Source organism: Rhinolophus sinicus, linkage group LG01, assembly GCF_036562045.2.
Source record: "Rhinolophus sinicus isolate RSC01 linkage group LG01, ASM3656204v1, whole genome shotgun sequence".
NCBI lineage: Eukaryota > Metazoa > Chordata > Mammalia > Chiroptera > Rhinolophidae > Rhinolophus > Rhinolophus sinicus.
Genome location: NC_133751.1, coordinates 97,574,109 through 97,598,642, shown reverse-complemented (window position 1 = coordinate 97,598,642; position 24,534 = coordinate 97,574,109). Strand labels below are relative to the sequence as shown.

Sequence of the window (24,534 nt, the reverse complement as noted above, 5' to 3'; positions counted from 1 at the left end):
ACTGTGTCAGTGATGGTCTAAACAGAAAAACAAAAACCTTTATAGGTATTGCAAACCAATACAAATCCATCACTACAGGGATTATGTTCTCCTGATAATGGGAAAAATTGGGAACACCCAAATGTTTGAGATGGTGATGCAACTCAAGGATTATCAGTATCTATAAGTTCTACCCTAGAGCTAGACAGACCAAAGGGCAAGGTGATGTTACCAGAGCCCGAAGCTATAACTGTCCAACAGAAGATGAAACAGTGGCAGGCCTGCCCAGTAAAAGCTGAGACCACAGAAGAAAGGATGGATTGGATGGAGGACACACTGCCAATTCCTGAAATGCTGCCTGAAATGCTGCTGCTACCTGTGATACATAGACAGGGAAAAATATCCTGACTTCTCTCTTCATCCCACTCTCCAGTCTTCTACCTGTGTTTCCTGTTGGCTGATCCTAGCCAATTGCCAAGGAAACTTGTGAAATAAGGTTCCTACTCTGTGGAGTAGAGCACAAGTAGGTTTGGAAATACCTCTGAGATCATAGAGTCATATGACAATCAAGATACAGTTGTTAGGGCAATGCTTTCTAAGGAAACTAACTCTGAAAAGAGAGAACAAAGGGATCTAGTGGGAGTTAATGCCCTAGAGCCAAATCTTACAATATATTTTCTTTTTTTTTTTTCAGGAGAGAGGAGGAGGTCTGCTTGTCTATCCTTCTCCTCTACACCATAAAGTGCATCTGTTTTTCACTAACACCATTCCTGGCAGGAAAAAATGTACCCCTAGTGTCATGCAGGGTGTCATGCGGGGTCTCTGGTCCTGCTCCCCACATAAGAACGCAGGATATGGTGAGGCCAAAAAGGAACACCCATGGAGCCGTAGATAGGGGAGTCATACCACTATATTCTTGCTGACAGCCAGGCGAGACACATGCAGTAGGATCCACACAATCTGCAGTCTGCCATTCACTTTTTTCTGCCTGCCAACCAACCAACCAATCAACGCAGTCCGGCAGTTACATCAGTAGCCAATTGGCTAACCGGTTACAGCTGACGGACAACCAATCACAGTTGATGGTCATTCACTACCCCAGCCAGCACCTCCCCACGCGAGGCCGAGAGCCTGGAAACTGCTCTCTGGGACTCTATCCCCACACCTATTATTTTTATTTATTAACTGAGTCTTTTATTCACAATATTAAGTGGACAACCAAATAAAACATCTCATTTGAAGAAAACCAGAGGATCAAAAAAGGAAGGACTAAGACGAACAAATAGAACAAGTGAACACGAGAGAAAACAAATAATGCACTGAACAGAATTGTAATTAGTCTCTTCAGAGAGATTCAAGAATATGTTGTCCACATAAAAACTAACACACTCAAGAAGAGGTTACTATGAAAAAAGAACAGTTAGAAAATCAGAGTTCCTGGAAGTTGGGTACATGATTGGCAAGTGTTTAAAAATTCATTAAAGAACTAGAATATGAGTAAAAATGACCTTAATATAGAACATAGGGCCAAAACCCCAGAGAATGAATATGTACATTAAAAGATAAACCGAGGCATGTTAAAATTTACAAGAGTTTATTTGAGTATATATAGATCCAAATCAGGCAGCACCAAACAGAAAGTAGGTAGGAGCGTTCTACTAACAGAAGCTAGGGAAATGGCTTTTATAAAGGGGACACAGAAGCAAAGCAAAGGAATTATTTGATTGGTTATAGCTTAACCAATTTTTTATTTGGTAAGGCCTATTTGGCTGTTTGTGATTAGTTGTTCTTGAGTTTCATTTTCTCAAATTCAAGTATACTGACTCTGGCTTAGGTTATGGCTTGCTTATATAGGCTCCCCAAGGTATTAGAAACACCTCAATGTAATGGCCTTGTTTAATTACACACACACACACACACACACACACACACACACACGAAAGAAAAATCAAGGGACATGGAGATTTAATCAAGAGGTCCAATATCTGTATGCAAGAGAAATTCTCAAAAAAGAGAACAGAAAAAACAGAGGGGGGGGGAATAAAGCAGAAATAATAAGTAGAGAATGCAGCGGAAATGGAGGAGGAGCAAAGAAATGACCAGTGGCAATTTGGTACAGGATGAAATATCTATATCTAGTCACCAACAAGAGCTAGATCTATTCTTTAGAGTTCTCAGTCTAAGAGCAAATAAAAACGTGAGGGTATAAAATAAAGAAATTTAAAAATACACAATAAGTTACCTTCACTTACTTTTTCTAAAAGAAAAAGTAATTGTGGTCTCTTTTCAAAACAACAAAAAAGAAATTAAAGAAAGAAAAGCCATAGGATCCAAGAAATAGTGCATCTAATGCAAAAGTACTGTGAAAAGAAATTCCTTCAGAATAGACTCTATGGCATGGGAGAAGAAAAATGGTCAGAATTGGAACACGAATATAGAGGGTTCTAATCACAATGTTTTCAAGAACAAATGGGTTAGCTTTGACATATACCGTAGTTAAAAGACAGGATTATCATGGTGCTGAAATAAAGGCTTGCCTTTCTTCTTTCAATAAGGAAACAAAAAAGAAAATTGGAAACTCATGGAAGACCAAAGCACTGTGTAAGGAAGCACTGAACCAGATATGAAGAAATGTGTGATGTGGAATGATTTTTGAGCTACTTCTAGAATGCAAGGAAAAAGGTTCACTTGACCTTCATTCTTGGAGCATCATTTGTCAAGTGGCCCCGGCTTAGTGAAATAAGATGACATGATGGTACTTATTTATATGGTGATTAATAAGTACTGTAATTTTAATATTGAAAATATTTATTGTTTCTAAATTTTAGATTATAAACTTTATAATTAGCTAACAGAGCTAAGGAAGTATAGAGGAGAAAAGATGTGAAGAAGCACTAATTTTCTTACCTTAATAATGGGACATAAGGCGTTAATGAATGTCAACCTTGATTAATAAAACACAAGGTTTACTAATAACATGACTGATAAAAATTTAAGTGGTTGGAAATTAACTGGATGTAAAGAGGGATTATAAATTAGCAAATTTATTGGCTTCCACATGAAAAAAAATATATATTTCAAGTTGTAAATTTTGGGGTTTACAATTGTTAACCAATCATAAAGTGTTAATGCAAAAATAGAGGTATGACTGTACAATTTAGCACAGGGGTTGCAAGTTGGTAGCCCCAAGCCAATTCTGCTAAGAATTTATTGTTTATTTTTTCATCTTCTGTACATTGTCTATAAAATTAAAGGAACTTCACTAAAACATTCAGATTTCTGATTTTCCTTGGAAAAAAAGAGAGGAAGAATGATCTAGCAACACTGGGGTTGCATTCCTGCATGGGAGTAACTGGCCAGAGCTGGCAAACAGCCTTCCCTTAGATGGAGCCTGTGCTGGTCCACTGGCCACACTCTCCAGTCCCTCATCTATGTTATGTGCCTTGCTTTATCTGTACATTACATGCCTGGCTCTATGAGATTGGAGATTATGACTCCTCATTGACAGTTATGGGGTTAAATACCAGAAGAACTACGTGTGGTTCAAGGTGAATACTTCTGGGGAAGTGGGATCAAGGGAAGAGTGTTGTTTGGAAGACAGTAATCTTTCATTTCTACCCTTCAGTATGGTTTGAACCAGCCCTTTGACTTCTATGTCTCTTTGTCTATATGTCTCTGTCTATGTCTATATCTTATCTGGCTATAGCCTGGCCACAGACTGATTCAGAGATAAATCTCCAGAAGGAATGAAGAGACCCTATGCTAATGGAAGGGTTAAATGCAATCAGGAAGGTAGCTTTCAAGGCAGTGAATGGTTCAGTACTAGGGGTCCATGGATGCTATAAAAAATAATAATAATAAAAAAAATCAACCTATCCACCTGGTGGAAGTAATATAATTTGTGTCTGCTCCTTGTGGGTCACTGTTAGCTCTCACAAATAACCATGAACTCCTCTACATTTCCCAGGCTTCCTTGCAGAATGTTGTAATTATGTGACTAGATTCTAGCAGATGAGATGCAAGCCACTCCCAAGTCTGGCCCATAAACTCTTCCCAAGTAATCCTTCAGAGATCTGTTTCCATTTCTCAGCAACTTGGAAGCCAGGTGTTTAAGATGTCTTAGCTATAAGAGGAAGCCTATGTGACCCATATTGGATGTGATGTGAGCAAGAAATAAGCCTTTGTTATGTTAAGCAATTGAGATTTGAGGATTGTCTGTTCCAGCAGTTATTGTTAATTACCGAAAGCAGTGACTCTGGAATTTAGCATGTTTCAAAATCACCAGGGGGGCTTGTTAAAACAGATTGCTCATGGGTGATTTAATATTGTCTTCTACATACCAGCATTGAAGCAATGCTTACTGTAACTCCAATAAACTGAAATGAAGATGTAGGAAGAATGGGTGATGCCAGATTTCTAAGATGTAACATAATGGTGCACTTATCTACACTGAGATGACTAAAGCAGTCTGGAAAGTGATGACTTCAAGTTACCTTGAAGCACAATTTCAATTGCAGCACATTTATGATCTTCTGGGAAACCAGAGGGCAGACAAATCTACTTCCTCTTGAGATCTCCCCTGATGAGTAAAAGCATGGGTCAGTTTGTAGGAGAGAGAGAGAGAGAGAGAGAGAGAGAGAGAGAACATTACCAGAGACTGCAAACAAATGGTTTAGTGATATCACAGGAAAGTCTTATATTGGAATTATGATAAGTGCCACAATCTCATACTTATATGCTGCAACAATTCCAAATAGGAACTCTTCATTTCCTAATAGGAGCAGTAATATAAAGTTAACTGCCAGAGGAGGGAAAACACCCAATAGAAATCCCACGATTTTATGTCAAGAATGTTGGCAGAAAAGAAATGCATTTCTAATGCTTAGGGGTCACAGGCTCAACTCTAGAGATTAAAAGCAGATATGAGACATAATTAAATGTTCTTTATTTTCAGATGTGAAAAATATGCATTTATGTGATAAGTATTTTTCACAACAGTGATTTCACCATATTGCCAAATTTGTCACTGTTCCTTTTCAAAAAAGTAGTTTTCCATCCTTTTCAATAACTCTATACCCTCTCACTCCCTCTAGCACAAGCCACACAAACTAATCTTTCTTTTTATATATAAATCTATAAAACACATTTTTATTTTAGGGTTTGACATACTAATTAATATACAGTTCATTAATTATCTCACATATTATGATAATAAAGTATCCATGTTATCCAGAAACTACTTTTTGTATTTTCTTTTTCTCTTGATTTCTTGCTTAGATGTGATCACAGAAAGTCCTACTTGGACATCGTTAATATTCCTGAGGAGAACCTTATTATACAAGTTATTAATTGAGAGTCAAATGAGAATGGCTTGATTACACTATTTGGTTTTTCCCATTCTTTTTTGCAATCCAATGGCATATTCACTCTTGATGTTATTAACTCTTCACATTTAAATCTAATTCTCATTTAGAAGCCATATTTTGTCCTTATTTCTACAGACAAAAAATATAAATAAATAAATTGGATTTTTCTCTGTCCTCTTGAGGAAATATGAATACAAGAAATGATGAACTAAAATGGATTTCATTTCAATTTTGATATTCAAAGATGTTAAATATTTCAAACTATTCAGAAAAAATAGCCTTTATTCTATTTTGTTCATATTGTTTTTACAGCAAATATTATTAATCATCTATTAACTACAAAGCATTGTGCTAGAGGCTGAGGAAGATTCAAACATCAACAACACACAATCCCCTCTATCGTCATAGAACTGAGAAGGTAAACTCATAAGTCGTTAGAGTCCCTATAGTAAATGTTTAGTTCCTTAAGAAAAGTGGAACTTAAAACCTATATATCAGAAGACAGGTTATTTGTAAGATTAATCAGTGACAGTTTCATGGACATCTGAACTAGTCCTTGAAGAACGGTGGGATAGTGATTGTAGAGAAGACAAGTGTAGGTGGGAGGAGGCAGTGCTATATGGAGCATATTTGGGAATGGAATAAATTTGGAAGATTGTTGTAAAGACAATATGGGATATCTTTAGTGATAAGGCTGACAAAAGGCAAATTAGTGCCAGATTATAGAAGTTAAATGCAACATTTAGGAGTTTGTGACAGAAGTGTGAGAGAATTACAGTTTTGTTTTAAGAAGATCAATCTGCTAACTGGTGTATACAAAAAAAATTAAGGAAAGTCTGAAAATAGGAGTGATGAGATATTGATGGGAGAGATACTGTGTGGTCAAGTAGAGGGAGAAATCAAAGATGACTCTGAAATTGTGAGCCTGATTAACTGTGTGGATGATGAATCTGTATGTGGCAGAAAGGATGTCAGAAGAGGCTTTTGGGGGAAAGATGTTACAACACTTGTGGAGTTAACAATGCAGGTGGGATGTACTAGGAGAAATGCAGAGCAGGCAAGTGGAAAACTGGAGCTGGAGCTCAACACCCACAGGGCTGGGTGTTAGTGTTAGAGACTTGGAAATTGGTTAAAGCCCCAGGGTGATTGAAATCATCAAGTGAAAGAGTATGGTGATTAAAAGGTAGAGAGCTGATAATTAGTGGGACTAGTATTATCTAATTTACTTCACAATAAATTAAAACAGTGACACTGCTCCCAGAACCTCCATAATAGAATGGTCAACAATGTCAAATGTTACAGAAAGCGATAGATCGGGGTTTTATCTGCATTTGTGATTAAAGTTGCGGTTGAGAGAATTTATATAAGTAGTCTTTTTACTTCCTCAGGTTAAGTGTAGATTTGGCAATTATCTAGGTCATCTGACAGAGTTGGAAATCAAATTGGATAACTCCTAACTCACCAAATCCACCTGGAGTCTGAATCCTTCATTTGGATTTTCTAGAACTGACCACATTGTTTTGTAGCTCCTTGTCTTCAGGCTAAACTCTCAGCAACTTGGGTCTTACAAGAGCTTGGCTTTAAAGGAAGCTTAATCCTTTTTCATTAAATATAGTAGTTGAATGAAAATTGTGTATAGATCCTCAACAATTTGCAGGACTAATAATAAAAAAGAGAGAGAAGCAAGTTTTAGCAAAAAGAAAAAAAGAAAAATGAAAAAGAGAGAAAAAATGAAGGGAAAAAAAGGAGAGAAGCAAGGACCTTCAGAATGCTGAAGAATGGAGAGCTAGCGATCATAAAGATGATTTAGAAGCCCTTGGAATTAGCAGTGAGTCAGTCTTCACATTGCTACTAGAAAGCCATGCTTCATGTATTAATTAACTATTATTCTCAACTTTCAGATGAGTTTATAGAAGCAGACAGGTTAAGTGACTTCTGGAAGATTATACAGTGTCAGCAGGAGATCAAAGCCCAAAGGAACTGGCTTTACCACTAAGAGCTCTGTGTCTGTAACCTAACAGAGAGGTTCCAAACTTCCCTGAAACTTGCTTCTCAGATGATGAGTTATTAAGGTTTTCCGAGGTTACTTTTACATGAGCAACTCAGGGGAACATGCATTTTTGAAATCATATGGGGCCTTCGTTATTTAAGACAAATGGAAATGCTTGATAGAAAGATAAAACACTCCTACCTACTCCCACCCCACCCGGAAATAAACATTTACTGCATAAACAAATTGGAACAAATATATTTACTTCTGGGTTTTTTGTAGCACTTTTAAAATGATTAAACAGATCGTTGCTTCCCCTTGTAAGAGGTTTATTAGATACTAGTTTAAAAGTTTCATTTCTTAACGGCCAGGAATAAGCTAAGTTCCCTTATCGCTTGTTTTTTGGCTTCACTGCTGTCTTGAAACAGGAGGCAGAAGAGTTAACCTGAGGCCCAGACAGTCCCCTGCTGATGGGTAGTGAGTGAGGGCTGCAGCTGAATGTCAATAGCTCTCTGTGAACTTGGGTAACCCAGCTGGGCCCTCTGGTTGCCAGAGCTGGAGGAGGTAATCAGCTTGACCCCTGTGACCTTCCTGAGGCTGTGCTCTGTCCTGCATCAAGAAGCTTCTTTGCATAGGACTCCTACCTGCTGCTCAGTTGAATCTCTTTTAGGAGAACTGAACCTGACTCAGTCTTAAGAGGAAACAGCCTAAATTAGTCAATGCTGGTTACAGGTTGCACAATAAAGTAGGTGCTTTAAAAAAAAAAAAAAAAAAATTAATGGGAACACATCCTGGAAACCTCAAAAAGATTTCCAGGAACAGCTATGACATCTGCCCTTCCAGCGTTATTAAAATAAATTGAAGGTTATATAAGAGGTCTGTCAGCACTTTGCATTTCTTTGTGGAGTTGTATTTCATCAAATGCTTTCACATTTTTGGGTTTGGTAAATTGATGTACTTTTGTTTTAGTGTTTACTTGTCACTATCTTCATTGCGTAGTCCCAAGGATGCCATACACAGAAAGTTTACATTACAGATTGAGTATTTTTTCATAAGATCCTCATTAAATTTTTAAACAGTATTTCCTCCTTATTCTGTTCAATGCAAGAAACTTGAACAATATCTTAAACTCCTTCCTTTCTATCTGTGTCTAAATATACTATTATTAAAAGAATGTTATTCATAAGCCGAGAGAGTGAATGCTAATTCTGCTGTTAAACTGTGTAACTTACCTAACCATGTAGACTACAGCACAACAGTACTTCTTATAAAAGGATGAAAGTGATTTGAATACTGAAAATTAACCAATTATAGTATTGGTTAATTTTACTATTAACCAATAGTAAATGGTTATGGAGTTTATAATCCCAAGAAAATCGGGCTTAAATTTAACATAAAGATTCAATTGACTTACACTTACAGTGGTATTCAAATACTCTAACTCTAAGGCACATTCCATCAATGGAGCCAGAGGCTTCATTCTTACCCTAGAGCAAACTTACCACCAAGCATATCTGTTATGCATGTTCAGCCTTTAGTATAGAAGAATTCTTGATCACAGTGAATGGATTTTCCTGGAAAAAAATTGGTATACTGCAATTATCCTTAGTTTTTATAATAATTTTTAAATTCTCATTAAATAATTACTCCAGAATAGGTGAATTCTTTATCAAATGCTATCAGCCACCATCGTTACTTGGCAGGTTAAAGGGACAAAGAAGATGCAGTTTCCAGGTTGGCAAAGGAAACAAGCAAAATTGGAAATCACAACCTGTGGTCAGACCTCTAAAATACTATGTAGACTGCTTTGGACAAGCACATATGGTTAGACGATGGGGGGAAAACAAGCCTACTAACAATTCTATAATAACCTCAACATTATACTCTCAACTTGGTCCTAAAGAAATGACGTAATTATGAACCTTAAGATGAGCTGAAGCAACAGATGGTAAAGGTTACTTGAGGGAGATGACACCTATATATTTGACCACAGCTGTCAAACACACACACACACACACACACACACACACACAGACACACACACACACACACAGACACACACGGAAAGACTACACAACAACTGCATTTTACCCAGACTTGCCCGTTTCTGGCTCAAGCATCTTGTAACTGACAGATTGAACATCTCTTAACAAATATCTTAAAGAGTATAAGTCCCAAAGGAGGCTGATTTTTCAAAACATATGCCACGTGCCAAAGTAAATCATGTATCGAGATTGGGCTCTGACAACCCCATTAAACTAACAAAACATATTTCCCTGCTGATTTTTAAAAGCAGGTTAAGATTGAATCACATGACAACTAGTTGTTTTTAGCAAAGTCTAAATTTGTACACCCAGTTCTCTGCTAGAAAATGACACGTTTGTTTTGCCCCTAGAACACTCCTTTTTACAAAGACTTGTAGAACTAATTTCTGTGAAAGTAAATATAAAGAACAAAACTGCTTTATCTAATGAGATCACGTTATAACCGCACAGAACTTCACTGCTTTATTTGGAGTGTCTCTCCTCTGTCCTGCGCCACCCACACTTCCCTGAAGGGAGAAGAGCTTTGTCACAAAATTTCCTGGTAAATCAAAAGCACTTTGTGGATAGTAATAGTGAGCCCTGCACCAAAATGAGATCCCATTTTGTGGTGTTCTGCAAAATGAGTTCCTGCTGGCCCCAGTCAATCAAACACCTAATACCTAAAATAAATTAGGAGGCTTCAGAAATTGCTCTAGTAACTAGGTTAAATAAACAAGTACACTTAAATTTTGCATAGCTCCATATTTCTACAGTCCAAATATAATTTGCCCAGATTAGCTACCAAAACATACTTTTTGGGCTAACCTTACTGAGGTTACCGAATGACCATCGTGCTATCCTCTGAGTACCACAAAGACTCATAATTCTACCATCCCACAAAACTTTTCAAAAGCCATATTTGATCAAGAGCAGACTCTGTGATAAGTAAGGGGAAAGAAATACAATTAAGGTATGGTGCCCAACCTAGAGGAGTTTTCATTCCAGCAGGATGAAAAGACAACAACAATTATCTGTAATAAACGTGTAAATACCGTGATAGAGCTACAAGCCAAGTGCTGCGAGTACCCTAAGATGGGAGAGATCATCAATTCTATCTAACCGCTGTGCAAATGCTTCCCAGCAGAGGTGACCTGATGCTGAACGGGATGCTGGAGACACTCATAGCATGCCACTTGGGGACGCACACACCAGCTCGCAGCCTTGCTGGCGGAGCTCAGGCTTAGCCTAGTAAAAGGGGAGACAGAAAAGACTAGAAGTTTGCGCGCCCAATTTTAAAAATATTGTTTATTATGAAAGATTCCAAGCAGTCACAAAAGGAGAGAGAACAATAAAACGATATCTCAAATGCCCATCACCTACATTTAAAGATTATCCATTTCTGGGGCATATTTGTTTCATCTGACTTCTTTTTTTCTTTTCTTCCTGATTTTTTTTTAGTTGTTATTTTTAGAACTCTATTTAAATGGTATATTCTTTCCTGTAACTTGACTATTTTTTTCATTCAATATTATGATTGTGAGAGTTATCCACTGCATTAGTTTCCTAAGGCTGCCATAACAAATTACCAGAAACTTGGGGCTTTAAAACAATAGAAATGCATTCTCTTACAGTTCTGAGGCTAGAAGCCTGCAATCAAGGTTTCCACAGGGTCGTGGGCTCTAAGGGAGAATCTGTTCCTTGTCTCCTCCAGCCTCGGGTGGCCCCAGGCATTCCTTGTTTTGTGGCTACAGAACTCCAATCTCTGCTTCCACCTTCACATGGCCTTCTGCTCTGTGTCTTCCTCTCCTACAAGGACACTTGTCATTGAATTTAGGTCCCACCCACATCATCCAGGATGATCTTCTCTTGAGATCTTTAACTTACATCTGCAAAGACCCTGGATAATTGGTGCTGGAGGCACGTTTCCAACCCCTGCATTTGAGTGACTCCTCTGACCACCAGAGTATATGGCCTCTTAGCTCAGATAGCTGAGAGTTCCAGGCATTTAACATGGCATTGGTTGCAATGTTTGGCCCATTTGGGTGAAAACTAACTAGTATAAAGAGGCTATAGTGTGAGGGAATAGTGCACTGGCTGGGGAGGCAGGAATTCTGGGTTCTGGAGTCAATCCTCAATTGACTCCCAAACTCCAAGCAACACGATATTGTTTTGTTCCTGTTCCTCTTCCAAGACACTTTACCTGATTTAACCAGCAGGGAGGTCAATGAGAAGCAATAACCACTGACCAACTCTCTGGGTTTGGGCTGGGAACGCACAATGGGATTTTCTATACACTTACATCTTTTTGATTACTAAAGTAAATAATCTTACAGAAATTTTCTCCCTGACTTTTTTAAAAAAGTATATCCCTGACATGTATCAGTTCACTTCTTCTGAGTTCAGTATGTGTCTCTAAAAAGGCATTGTCTTAAATAACCACATTGTCATTATCGCAAATAAAATTAATAATAATTCTTGGGTTTCATCTAATAATAGCAGGTCATGCTAAACTTCTTAATTTTTCTTAAGAGTCTTTTAATGATTAGTTTACTAAATTGGTGGCAGTTTTGTGTTTTGTTTTGTTTTATAAGCCCAAATGCCATCCCACAGAGTTGGGTAGCATCTCACATGTAGTGGGAGTTCCTGGAGAGCAGAGATTATGTCTAAATCCTTATACAATAACCCTGTATGTAGCACAGTGACCACCCCAGAATGAACCTTAAATAAATGTTTGCTGAATTACACTGCATTGAATTAAATAAAGCTTCAAAATAGGGTGATATCTCATCAGCATTCAGTTTTAAAATAACCCTAGTGGCTCTAGGGTAGACATTGGAAAGCCTGTCTTAACAAAAAGTCTGTGCTCTCAAGGAGCTTCTAATATATGACATCAACATTGCAGATGTCAAAAAGACCACAAACCATAAACTAGAACTTTATAGAACAAAAATCCTCAGTTTATAGATTTACTGAAATGACAAGCCTATGAGCCTTCTGGAATGTGGAAAGGGGCCATACTTACCCTTGTACATCTGAATCGTCTAATATCTGAATAGATGAATACCAAAGATAGATTTTTCTCAACCAGGTTAAAATGTTTCTTCTGATTATTAAGGAATTGTTTTTTAAACTATTTATTTCAGCAATAGTCTGGGTAAGTGATTCATGAACAAGCCTGTGTATTCTCAATACCTAAGAAAAGAAACCACTAGAGGAGAGAGAACTCTATTCAGGAAGAATGGTACTTATCACTCTTGCAAAGTTTCAGCACCTTACATTTTGAGACACATTTATGCGTTTCTTATTTCATGTTTCTCGCTGTTATTCACAGCAATTGGTGAAATGTGTAGGGCAAATATTATTATCCACATTAAACAGGTAGGTAAACTGAAGTCCAGAGGACGTGAATGGCATAGTCACTCTCAAAGCTGGTTATTGGTGGAGGCAAGACTGGAGGTCAAGTCTCTGGATACCAAGAACAGCACAGGTGGTTTTATGTTTCTATCATTTCTTTGATTTTCATTTCCCATTCTTAGCATTGTCTTGGTTCTGTTTGCCCTGTGTCTTCTATGTGCGAGAAGCTGGAAGGCATGGAAGACTCCCTGTCTTTGTGGGTGAACCAAGTACATGAACTTCAAGGAGTTTAAAGTCTCCTCAAGAGCTGACAACTTCCTCTTCATATTATTTTTATAGATCCTTCAGGCTCCATTATTATTCTTGAAGCTTTTTTCCGAGAAATAAGTAGAATCATATTTCCCCCACACAGTAAACCTCTGCTGGTAATTGGTGATCCAAAAAGATTTCAACTATTTTTAATGTAATTGGTATATATATATATATATATATATATATATATATATATATATATATATATATATATATATATAGAGAGAGAGAGAGAGAGAGAGAGAGAGAGAAATGTATACACATTTTAAGAAGGGAAAAAAAGCTGTACTAAAATTGCAATACTCAATATATACTGATAACAAAAGATGAATACAAGTCACGTTTGACTTCTGCAATTACAAGAGGTGCTCAAAGTGGTTACCATCAGCGTCCAGACACTTCTGATTGTAAACGTTGTTTGGTAGACTCCTGTGGCGAGCGTGTAACCTGTTCCTACACCACAGCAGGAGCAGCAGGACTTGCTGTGCGAGGCCTCCTGGATCTTCCCTTGTGCACGTCACACACAGCACCACGCCTCTCAAACTCATCACGTATGTGTGCAATTGTTAGGCATATTGGAGATTCTGTTGCGTACTCACACCTCCATTGTTGTTGTACTTTCACAACGTTCTTGAATTTCAAATACCACTTCAAAATGGTCCTGCGCTCCTCGAATGACAGCCATGCTCCTGACATTTTCTTTGACTGTCCTGCCTGTGTCATGGTGACACTAGCATTCATTTGATTAATTTCACTTTTGAGCAAACATCATATTACACTTTGCTACTGTAATTCAATTCAACTTCAAAAAGTAATACATAGATAACATCTCTTAAAATGTGTATACATTTTTTGGCTCCCTCGAGATTTTATATATATATATACACATATACATATGTATATGTATATGTGTATATACATATATATATATATAATCCATTTTAGAGGATTTTTGTTCAGTTTGTTCATAATATCTATATAATATATATTTTGCATGACTAGATAATCAGATGTTAATACTACATTAAAATTTGACAACATTAAATTATAGTATGAAAACCTTTATAATACCAGGTCATAGTATTAAAATAAAATTCATAGAGTAACAATTAGTTCTGGTTCAATTATTCCATGGCAAATTATCTTCAGTTAATTATTATGAATAAATGTATCTAGTCCTTGCATTATTAATATGTGAGTTGCAAGTTCTGCATTTAGCTTTTTATTATTGCTCCTTGTATGTTATCCATTTTGTCCACCATTAGCTTGTGGTCTCTTTTCCACTGCTACCTGAGTTTCTTAAATTTTTTTTCCCTTAAATTATTTTATTATAAAAAGTTCTCCTAGTTTTTGATAGTGAAATTGTTTCATACAAGTGTCCTTATAAAAGACTGTATAATAGTCAAGTGGTATAACTTCTAAAACCTAAATAAATTGTTGCAAGACATGAATGAAGATTATTTTGGATTTTCTTTTATCTAAAAGTTCCAGACATTTAATTGTAGGATCAATGCTTTCCACTCCTGAGCCAGCTCTGCCTTTCGGAGCTATATTTTGTTCCAAAAATCTCAACTGCAGAAGCTTCTGGTTGACATCATGTCATCTTTTCACACAGTGATTTCTCAAGCCACTCCACTGAGATAGGTGCTAATTTCCAGCTTTCTTTATTTCCTACAAGTAGAATTAGAGTGATAATATTCAACCAGCTTCTTTTTTTTCTTTTAAATTAACTTTCAACACTTTGAATGTTCTTGGAAATGAAGGAAATTCAGACAGATAGATCATGGAACTGTGCAGATTTATAAGGCAGAAGTGTTGTTCTCCATTTTGTTACAGTTTTGTTAATGGTTAGTATCAGGGGAGATATCATTGTTATTGAAAATACTCTTCAGGGAAAAAGAATAGATACTATTAAACTTATTGTAGTCTGCGCTTCAAAACAAAAGAAAGGCATTTTTAGAATAGTAGAATCACACTATACCCAAAAGGGATGGAAGTCGCTAGTGAGGTTCAAGCAGTAGCAAGAATACCTTACAAAAAGATGGTATTTGGGAGGGATGCTGAGAACCTTGCAATGGCTGTTCTTACCCTTTTTTATCTTCACCACAGCACTAAGCCAGTTGCCTTGCATAGATAGGTGTTCAGTAAAGGCTTACTGCATGAATGAATGCATAGGCACAAGTTTATTCTAAAAGAAAATACACATTCATTTGACATAGTATCTGCGGAAGGTTTTAATTTCAACCCCCATCCCCTCTAGACCTCTAGACTAAGCCAGAGCGATTTTTCTAAAATGCAAATCTGGTGCTGTCATTCCTCTAGCTAATCACCTTCACTGGCTTCCATTTGCCCATAGGAATCAACCCAATGCTGCAGCGTGACATGGAAAGCCCTTGTTCCTGCCTTGGACTCTACCTTTATCTCCTACTCTCACTCCTCTTCTCCCTTCCCCTCCAAATAAGTTACATGTGTATTCTTTCTATGCTATTGTATATGCTGTTCCCAGCTTTCATACTCTTCCAGTACCTGGACTATTACTACTTGTCTTTTAGCATCAGTTCAAAGATCACCTCTGAGAAGCTGTCCCTGAAACCCTACTTCCTGTGGCCTGGTTGTCTTTGTGTCTTACTAGGGCTCTCAGTATCTTCTGGTAAGTGGGGTTTCCTGTCGTCTGTCTTGCTGGGATTCTCTATGCAGACCCTGGGTCTCTTTCACCTTTAAACCCAAGGCATTCAGCATCACTTTGCTGGATATACAGTAGCTACTCAAATATGATGGAGGAAAAATGGCAGGAGGCCAGGGGAGAAAAAGAAAGAATCGTGAGAAGGAGAAAGGGAAAGGAAAAAAAGTTATTGGTTCAGACCATTTTGCTAGGCTCTGTAGCCAGAAATGATCTCTAAGATAAAACAATGTTCAACATAAAATAAATTAACTTATTAAAAGAAAATCTACTAAACATGGAATATACCTGTTAAAGAATTAGCATTTGTATTTTGTAACTTCTTCATAAGGCTTAATAGCAATCATTTTGACGAAATTCCTCTAGAGTGATTATATGATTTAAAAAACAAAAGCAATACTTTTCTTATTAAAGACTTCATTTTGAAATCAAAGAAAACATAATCATTTTCAAGTTTACTTGAGTCTAACATTTAGATAAAAATCCAATTCAAAAATAACAAAATTTTCACTGTGTAATATGGTGTTTAAATACCAAGTAAAAAGTTAATTATTTTGCAATTTTTGATGTGTTTTGGGGTCATGAGATAAGTCTATTTAACTTCCTCTTTACTGCAGGCTGGAGGCTCTTAACTATTTATGGATTTCACTGATCAGCAAGCGCAGATTAACTGATCTGCTTCAAGTAGCGTGGGATTTTAATAGAAGTGGGGCTTTTGTTAAACATGGTTGCGTTTCAAGAGAACTTAAGATATGTTTGACTATCTTTCTTCATAATATGTAAATACGATATCATTTTGAGAAAAACACAAATTACTACTCATGCTCATGATAAAATCTAACACTGTAATATAAATTCCTAAGGAAAAAAGAAAAAAGAGATCAGTGCTGGGATGGTGCTGGTTTTGGTGGAAACCCAGGAAACCACCAAAGACTTTCAATAGGTGATTCCCTTTGCTTTTCACACACACTTTCACCCACCCCTTCTAAACTTACTAGATTATCAAGGACCTCAGCAAAATTAATAGGTGAGCACTCTGTACAGGGCAAGAAGATTGATGTTTGACTCTATGTGCAAGTGAAAATAACACTTGCATTGACTCTTTATATATGACAGTCTTGCTTTTGTTGCAATAATGCCCTTCACTTCTTTGCAACCTTTCCACTTACACTGAGTCTCTCCATCGGGAAATCTGCCTATCTCTCAGATCAGGAAACCCTGTCCAACACCATCTAGTCCAAGGTCATTCAGTATGAAACAACCTGTCTGAGGCAAGACTGAGAACAGGCCCTGGATTCCCAGCTGGTCAGACCAGTAGCCCACTAGACATTTAGATGGTTAACATTGCACCATCTGAACAAAGACAAACATGAGAGCTGTTCCAGGGCAGCCTCTGTTTGTTTACGAATGTATTTGCAGCCTGTCTGAAGCCCTGTTGCTCTAATTTCTTTTTCCTGTTTGCAACTTGTAAGCATTTCTGTCTTCCTTTCCCCTTACCTAACCTATAACTATGATCACTTTTGTTTATTTTTAATGGATTCTAGGAAAAACTGAAGAATAAAATAGAATAAAATGAAAAGTTCTAGGTTGGCTGGGAGCACACTTACATCAGGGTTTGGGTACAGAGCTTCCTACAGATAATAAGGAAGTGCACAGCACCAAAGAGTATTTGACATAAAAACAGAAGGTGCTTTGAGCACAAAATATCTTCTGACTGTCCCCATACGTTTTGAGTCAAAGAATCGGACAACAGTGAGGAAGGAATGGAAGTGAAATAATCAATCAACTATGCTCCTTCCTCTAGAGTGCAATGTTGAATTTGCCCAAACTTACAATGTTGTAAATGAAATCTTCTATTTTCAGTGTTTGTTTAAATACACAGATTGTGTCAAGAATCACGTACAATCGATGTACAGGCAATTTGCATCTTTAAAAAGCATGATCAATTAGACAAAACTGAAAAGTCTAGACAGAAAGTAGGAAAAACAACAAATGTAACTCATCATGACTTCTAGCACTTGAGGGAAAGCAGGCTTGTTTTAGCGGTCAAGAAGGTAGACCAGTGAGTCAGCTATTGAACCTTGAAAGTGAACCCTAAGCATCCAGGAAGATTTTAAGGTTAGAGACACTGGTTTTATTTATCTCTAATTTTATTTAATGTTATTCCTTGATAAAGGAATTATAGGTTTCTCCTAACACCATAATTAAAAGCCATGGTCAGGCCAATATTTGGCTCACAAATGTAATGGATATACAATATTTCTATCAGAAATCAAAAACACATTCTTGTAGAGGCAAAATTATTTTTTCTGGTCTGTAAATTCTATAGCATTTTTCTAATTCTCTCTTGGTTTCTAAGATCTAGTTCTCTTGGTTTCAAAATCTGTGCCTCTGAACTTGAACCCAGGAGTGAGTGAGAAGCGCTGTTCAGTCATCCAAACAGCCACCTGGTCACCATGCCAACAGGCTCTACAGCAAATGCAGCCAGACCCCTTGTGTGTTCTTGCCCTGGTGTGTCTGAGATTTATGGCTCGCAGCTTCAGCCTGGGCTAAGTTGCAGCAGACAGCCACCATGACCTCTTGTGAGTAACCTGGCTGGGAGCCCTGACCCATGGGTGGGGCTGGAGCATTGCATTTATGCCCATTGCTTAATCCTTCTGTCTCCAGTGGAACCTAAAAAGAGCAGGAATGGGATGACTCTTACCGCAAAAATGGGTGTGGAAAGAAGGAGAGGGAAGATGGCTAAATAGCCCTAGGGTGATAAAGGTTCCTGGCCTTCTTGGGAGAGTTAAAATACTTCAGCTCTTATAGATGGTTAATCAGATGATAGGATTTTTGTAACCGGGAACTAATATCAGCCTATTGGTTTGTCTAAAAGAAAATAATTTAATTAGGAGCTAGACCAGCCTGGATAGGAGAGGAAAGAGACTCTTTTGGGAGCTGTAGGAATGGAAAGAAGAAAACCCCACTGTTTGTAAGGGATTTGGAGAAGGCTGGGCTCCCTGTGACACAACTTGGTTTTTATCAAATTGCCAGCCTACCTCCTTGTAGTGGGTCATCTCTCAAGGGGTTCAGAAGAGAGAGGAGAGCAGGCTGGTGGCTCACTACCTCACATGAAAGTGTTCCCCCATCTGGTTGTCCCCCAGAATATTTTCCAGATCTTTGCTCTTAAATCATTGTATCTTCTCCTGGAGAGAGATCCCAACAATTGCACGCAAAAGAAATCACGTGAAACCTTGTGAATATGGACTCCCATAGAATATGCTCTTGTGTCCTGGTGTCCTCGGTGCTTGGAAGCCACAACAGGTAACTACACAATCCTAAGTGGAAGTTCTTTCAATCAAATTATCCTGGTCACGGCCTTCCAGAGTGAACATACTGGAAGAATCAGATAGTAAAGCTCTGAGTTTTCAGTAAGCATGAGGAAACATGGAGGGGTAGCACTGATTTCCTAATGGCCTCCCCTGAGGATCTCTTCCTGGTGGCTTCCAATAGTCCTTGATTAATTTCTCTGATGTAAGTACCCAGCCCAATTCTTTGATATCTCACATTGCCTGGAGAAAACTAGTGCTACACCAAATAAAAGAGAAAGAAAATTCACTCATTTATTTTCCTGAATCAAAAGTTTAAGAAAAGAGGACTTGACAAATTAGCAACCTCGCTTTCCTCTTCCCCCAATTTTCTACTTTTTATCCTTTTTTTTTTTTCGGTAGGGAGGCCTATATCTCACTCATTCCCAAATGAAGATTGAATTGGAGGATCTGGTACTTTTTCACTTCCTTCATAGAATCTAAGGGCAGGAAGGGCCCTTAGAGATTGCTTAACTGCTTGGTTGATTCATTTATTCATTTATCCACTTAGCAGACATATGTTTAGGACATGCTTTAAAACAGGTACCATGCAAAGATGAAGAATGCAAAGATAAAAGGATATGAGTTTTGGCTCTGGTGAAGCTCATGGTTTAGTGACAGAGACAAACATGGAAACTAATGTTTTAGGTATGAATCATGGCTCACAAACTGAGGCATGTGTGCAATAAATGTCATTTGTCTTTATTTTCTTTTAAGGAGATTAAATGCTACTCTCATCCTACAGGGCATCTGGGAAGTTCAATCTCAGTCATTATTGAGGGTCCCTTTCTGCTTTGTCCCTGTGTCATGAAAAGGTCAAGAGAATAAGGAGACCTCCTGCAATCTTGGTTCCATGTAATTTATACCTGGATGACTGGTTCATGCCTGGCTGGTTACTTGAGGTCTGGAAGCCCCACTACTTCCATGACTCACCTGGGCCACTGGATCCTTGACAATCTGGGAGCTGGTTGCCTAACACCAGCTTTCTAGACACATGGGTGCCCCCCACCCCCCGCCCTGTGGTCCTGCTGCCTCGCAGGGCTCCAACAAGAAGTAGGGGCTGCCTGGGTCCTGCTGCCCACGGGACCCACCCAGCTCCACTCTCAGCCTTGCCTGTGAGGATAATCTCTCTCTCTCTGCTTCTGTAATTCCTCCGCCCCAACCAAGCAGAATCTGCTCCAGGATATAACACATTCAGGGAACAAATACAAATTGATATCTCAGTGATTGTTCTGGCCTCAACCCCAAGAGCGAGGGACTCCTCTACTGTTGTGCCAGGTGACTCACAGGCCTCAGCTTGGTCCTGGCCCAGTGTCAACACGTAGGCTTGAGTAACTGCTGAGGGAAGGAACCGCCATCTGTGGGAAATTTGGGACTCAGAGACATCGATGTTTTCTCTGGGTCATGAGGGACGGGAGGTGTTTATAAGGTGCATGGGGCGTGGGGGATGGGCATCTGGGGTTAAAAGAGCAGAATGTAGGAAACAGAGGGATGAAAGAGCCTGTGTCTTCCAGGGAATGTGAAAATCCTTCTGTGGTTAGTGTGTGTGTGTGTGTGTGTGTGTGTGTGTGTGTGGTGATGACAAGAGATAAGGCTAGAAAAGAGATTGAAACTAAATTCTGAAGAGACTTACGGTAAATTTGGGGGTAGGGTGTGGGGGTTTCAAGGTGAGTTTCTAAGGTAAACAGTGCAAGGTCATTGCCTGAAATCCATGAACTTGGAGTCAGTCTGTTGGATGTAGCTTGAAATCCCAGCTCCATTGTTTTCTTGCTTTAGGATCCTGGGCAAGTTATTTAATCACTTTGCCCCTTGGTTTCTATTATCTGTAAAATGGGCATAAACAATAGGAGCACCTACTTCAGAGGCTTCTTGATAGAATTGAATAAGACACTATATGGAAAGTATCTGCACGGTCCCTGGCATACAATTAGCATTAAGTAAGTGTTTGCCAGTAATATTAGGTTGGTGCAAAAATAATTGTGGTTTAAAAGGTTAAAAATAATTGCAAAAACCGCAATCACTTTTGCACTGACCTAATGTTATACCTTTAAAATTATTTTTATGTCATTATACTCACAGCAACCTGGAGAGGTAGGCCCTACATACCGCCTTACCACTCAGCTTGTGAAGGATCCAGGGTCCAAACTGAAAGCGCTCGTGGACTATCACGCTGGCAGGCATACAATTTGATGTGACTTTGTGCATGATAATGGCCCCAGAGGTCAGAAAAGATGAATAACAGGAGCAGCCTGTGGGGCAGGGCTCTGATGCTTTCACCCACGTGAAAGCAGAGTCTGGCATGCAGACACTACCCAAGTCATTTTGTTTTGAGATTCCCCAAGAGAACATGATAATAAAAATGAGCAATCAAAAGAGAGAAAGTGGTGTATTGGTTCCCAAGATCTGCTGTAACAGTGTAGCACAAACCAGGTGGTTTAAAAGGACAGAAATGTATTCTGTCACTGTTCTGAAGGCTGGAAGTCCAATATCAAGAGGGCTGTGCTTCCCCTGAAACCCTGGGTAGAATCCTTCCTTGCCTCTTCCTAGCTTCGGGTGGGGGCTGTCAATCCTGGGTTTCTTGGTGTCTCTTCTTGTTTTATAAGCACCCCTGTCATAAAGGATTAAGGGTTCATCTACTTCAGTGTGACATCACCATAACTTACATCTTAATCGTGTCTGCAAAGATGCCACTTCCAAATAAGGTCATGTTCGCGGATACCAGGGGTTAAGACTTCCACATACCTTTTGGGGGAACACAATTCAACCTACAAGTGGTTTTATGGAAAGAGCACTGGGCTTGGAGCTGTGGTTGTGGTAGTCACCTCTCAGGGGTCAGATGTGTTATTTGCTAAATCAGGAGTGGTTCTAAAATGGTACGATTGTTTGAGCCTCTCTTGTTTTCTAAAAATGAAACACACACTGAGAAGCAAAAACTGAAGTAACTAATTGAAACCGTGTGTTCAAATCAAAACTTCAGTTTGAGGAACTAGGGATTACATAACGAATAACCTAAGCCCTCACTGACCCTGGCTGCATTAGGAAGCAGTGCTTATGAAAGAATGCACTTTGTTTGAACAATTTCTTCAGTCGGGCAGAGGATAGATTTTCTTGTGTAACTGGCATTTCCCACCCCTCCCTTAAAATGTGCTTTGATAAATATATTTAAAAGAAAAACATGAAGCATAAGAAAATGGAAAGTTTTGTTTCCATTCTAAATCTCATAGTCCTATACAATGGTTTGAGTTTTGAGTACTGAAACCAAACTATTATTAAAAAATCCCCCCTTAGGTTAATTGTAAAACAAAGATCACCTCTGAAGACCTTCAACTGACCATCTACTCCTGCCCTCCCAAACCCCCTGTATCTCCTTCCCTGGTTGGAGTAACATATATTTCAGTGGTTTTCTCTGTAATAAAACTGATGCCTGGGTAATGCTTATAGTTTGATTCTATCTGCAGAATATGTCACATTTTGAGGAGTCCAGGTGATATCCAGCCGACCATTCCCACATCACATTCTCTCATATTTTATGATTTTATGTGAATGAGGGAGACCTGCTAAGATTCCCTCAGGGGTTGACCCAAGGCAACCCAAATGTTGTCACTTACTCTGTATCCCTGCTAAGGATACAAACGTTTGATGGGCTCTTAAAAGGTGCTTCAAATGAGAAGAGGATTCTCTTGGGGCCTAGTATGAGAATAGACTCATGTCTTTACAAGGTTAAACATAGAGCATATTTGGAGGAAACTGATTTGTTTCATTAACGATCTAGTCTCAGATGAGCCTGAGAAAGGCATTCTGGGCCCAAATGATGAAAGGGTTTTTGGCCTCAAAGACTGAAAATTTTGGAATTTATGGAATTTTGTAGACACCAAGGCCACAGCAGTTCTGGGGGAAGGTGGCAAACATGTACGCATGTTATAGGAAGCTATCCCTTTAACAACCAGAAGATGGGCTGGCGAGGCAGAGTCTGCATTTGCAGAGACCTACTGTGAAGTCATCACAAAAGTCAGAGTGAAGGTCAGTGACAGCCCGCACCAAGGTAGTGATGCTGGGAGAGAAATGGACGACACAGATATAAGAGACAGTGCAGACCCAGAACTAAGTGGTCATTAGCTGGAAAATGAGATTTCTCGTCCTCGCAAATGGAGGAATGATATGACCCCACGCATGTGTGAGAAGGATGGTGTTCTATTTTGGACGTGTGAGTTTGAGGTGACTTCAGGACAACACAGAGGATGTTCCCCAGGAAGTATGAGGTCACTGTCTCTGCTCTGGCATGTTTATAAAGAAGGCTCCCAAGGGCACAGTCTGCAGCTACGTGTCCTTTGCTGAATTCAGATGTCCTGGCCTGTGTTTACTAAACACATAGTGGTTACTCAGTAAATCCCAGTTAAGATCTTTACATAGCACCTTTCACTGGTTACTCAACAGTCATTAGCAGCCCTACCTATCTCTTCAGTCACAGATGCAAGAAGCATCTGTTCTAACATTTTTAATGTAGCAACTTTCAACCAGGACATTTTCTAAAATCAGCTTTTTTGCTGAGGAGTGAAAAGCGATGCAGGAATAGCCTGAAGTCACATGTTCCACGTAGCTAAGAAATAGAAGTAGATTTCAGGAGCCTGAACTCCCAGACACCTACTTTCATCTGGTTACTTTTTTTTCTTTGCTAGTTGATGTATTAACATTATACATTATAGGAGTTTCAAGGACTCTATCTGAGAAGAATGACCAGAAAAAGTATTTTTTAACCCATAAAATGGAGGTGGCAGGGCAAGAGAAAGGTTGGTTAGATGCCAAAAGCAATCATGTGTTTTCAATATGCCCTTGAATGGTATGCTCATAAAAATAATTGACAGGGGGAGGGTTGACATGGGGCCACTTTGCGTCCTTACAGGCAGTCAGTGCCTTCTGACTTAAGTTGAGAGAAACAAAAATATGAATAGGGCAGAGGTAAAGAAACAACATGACATGCTGACATGAGGATATTCACTGTCTAACCCAGTTATTTTGCCCCATTTGAGGAGGAAAACTCGTCGGCTCTTTTCATAGACTCAGGCAGGATGGAATCAGAAAAGCTTTTCTGCACCAGAAGCCAGGACCCCTGGGTTCAAGTTTTCACTGTGCCCCTAAATAGAAGTTCTGCCACTAACCTTGGGTAAATCACTTCACCCACTGCATGGTGACAGTTTAGGCTATAATTTTCTCTCCTTCAGCTATCACCTTCTCTACCCCGGTAGCCTTCTTTAAGCAATCACACACGAAATATATAAAATACCTATATATTTTTGGATGCTGTGTAGTTCCTACTGAGAGAAGCTTCTCTTTTGTGGCTTATAATGAAAATTATAAGTGTAGAGCCTGGCTCACTTGTGTCAAGATGATATGAGTAAACCACAGGTCACTTTCAGCATACTTTACCTTGCTCTCGGCATCGCTGATAAGAAAAAAGACAGAAGGACAAAGACAAAATTAA

At 38.7% G+C, this 24,534-nt stretch overlaps 1 long non-coding RNA gene across 1 annotated transcript in view; it reads right to left on the bottom strand.

The window, feature by feature from the left end:
- The window catches only part of LOC141571710 (uncharacterized), a 286,203-nt gene that overhangs the window by 124,259 nt on the left and 137,410 nt on the right, over positions 1 to 24,534 (bottom strand). The window contains exon 2 of the long non-coding RNA XR_012496744.1: positions 8,838 to 8,909. This is a non-coding gene — a long non-coding RNA (uncharacterized LOC141571710). The remainder of the gene's footprint in view (positions 1 to 8,837; positions 8,910 to 24,534) is intronic.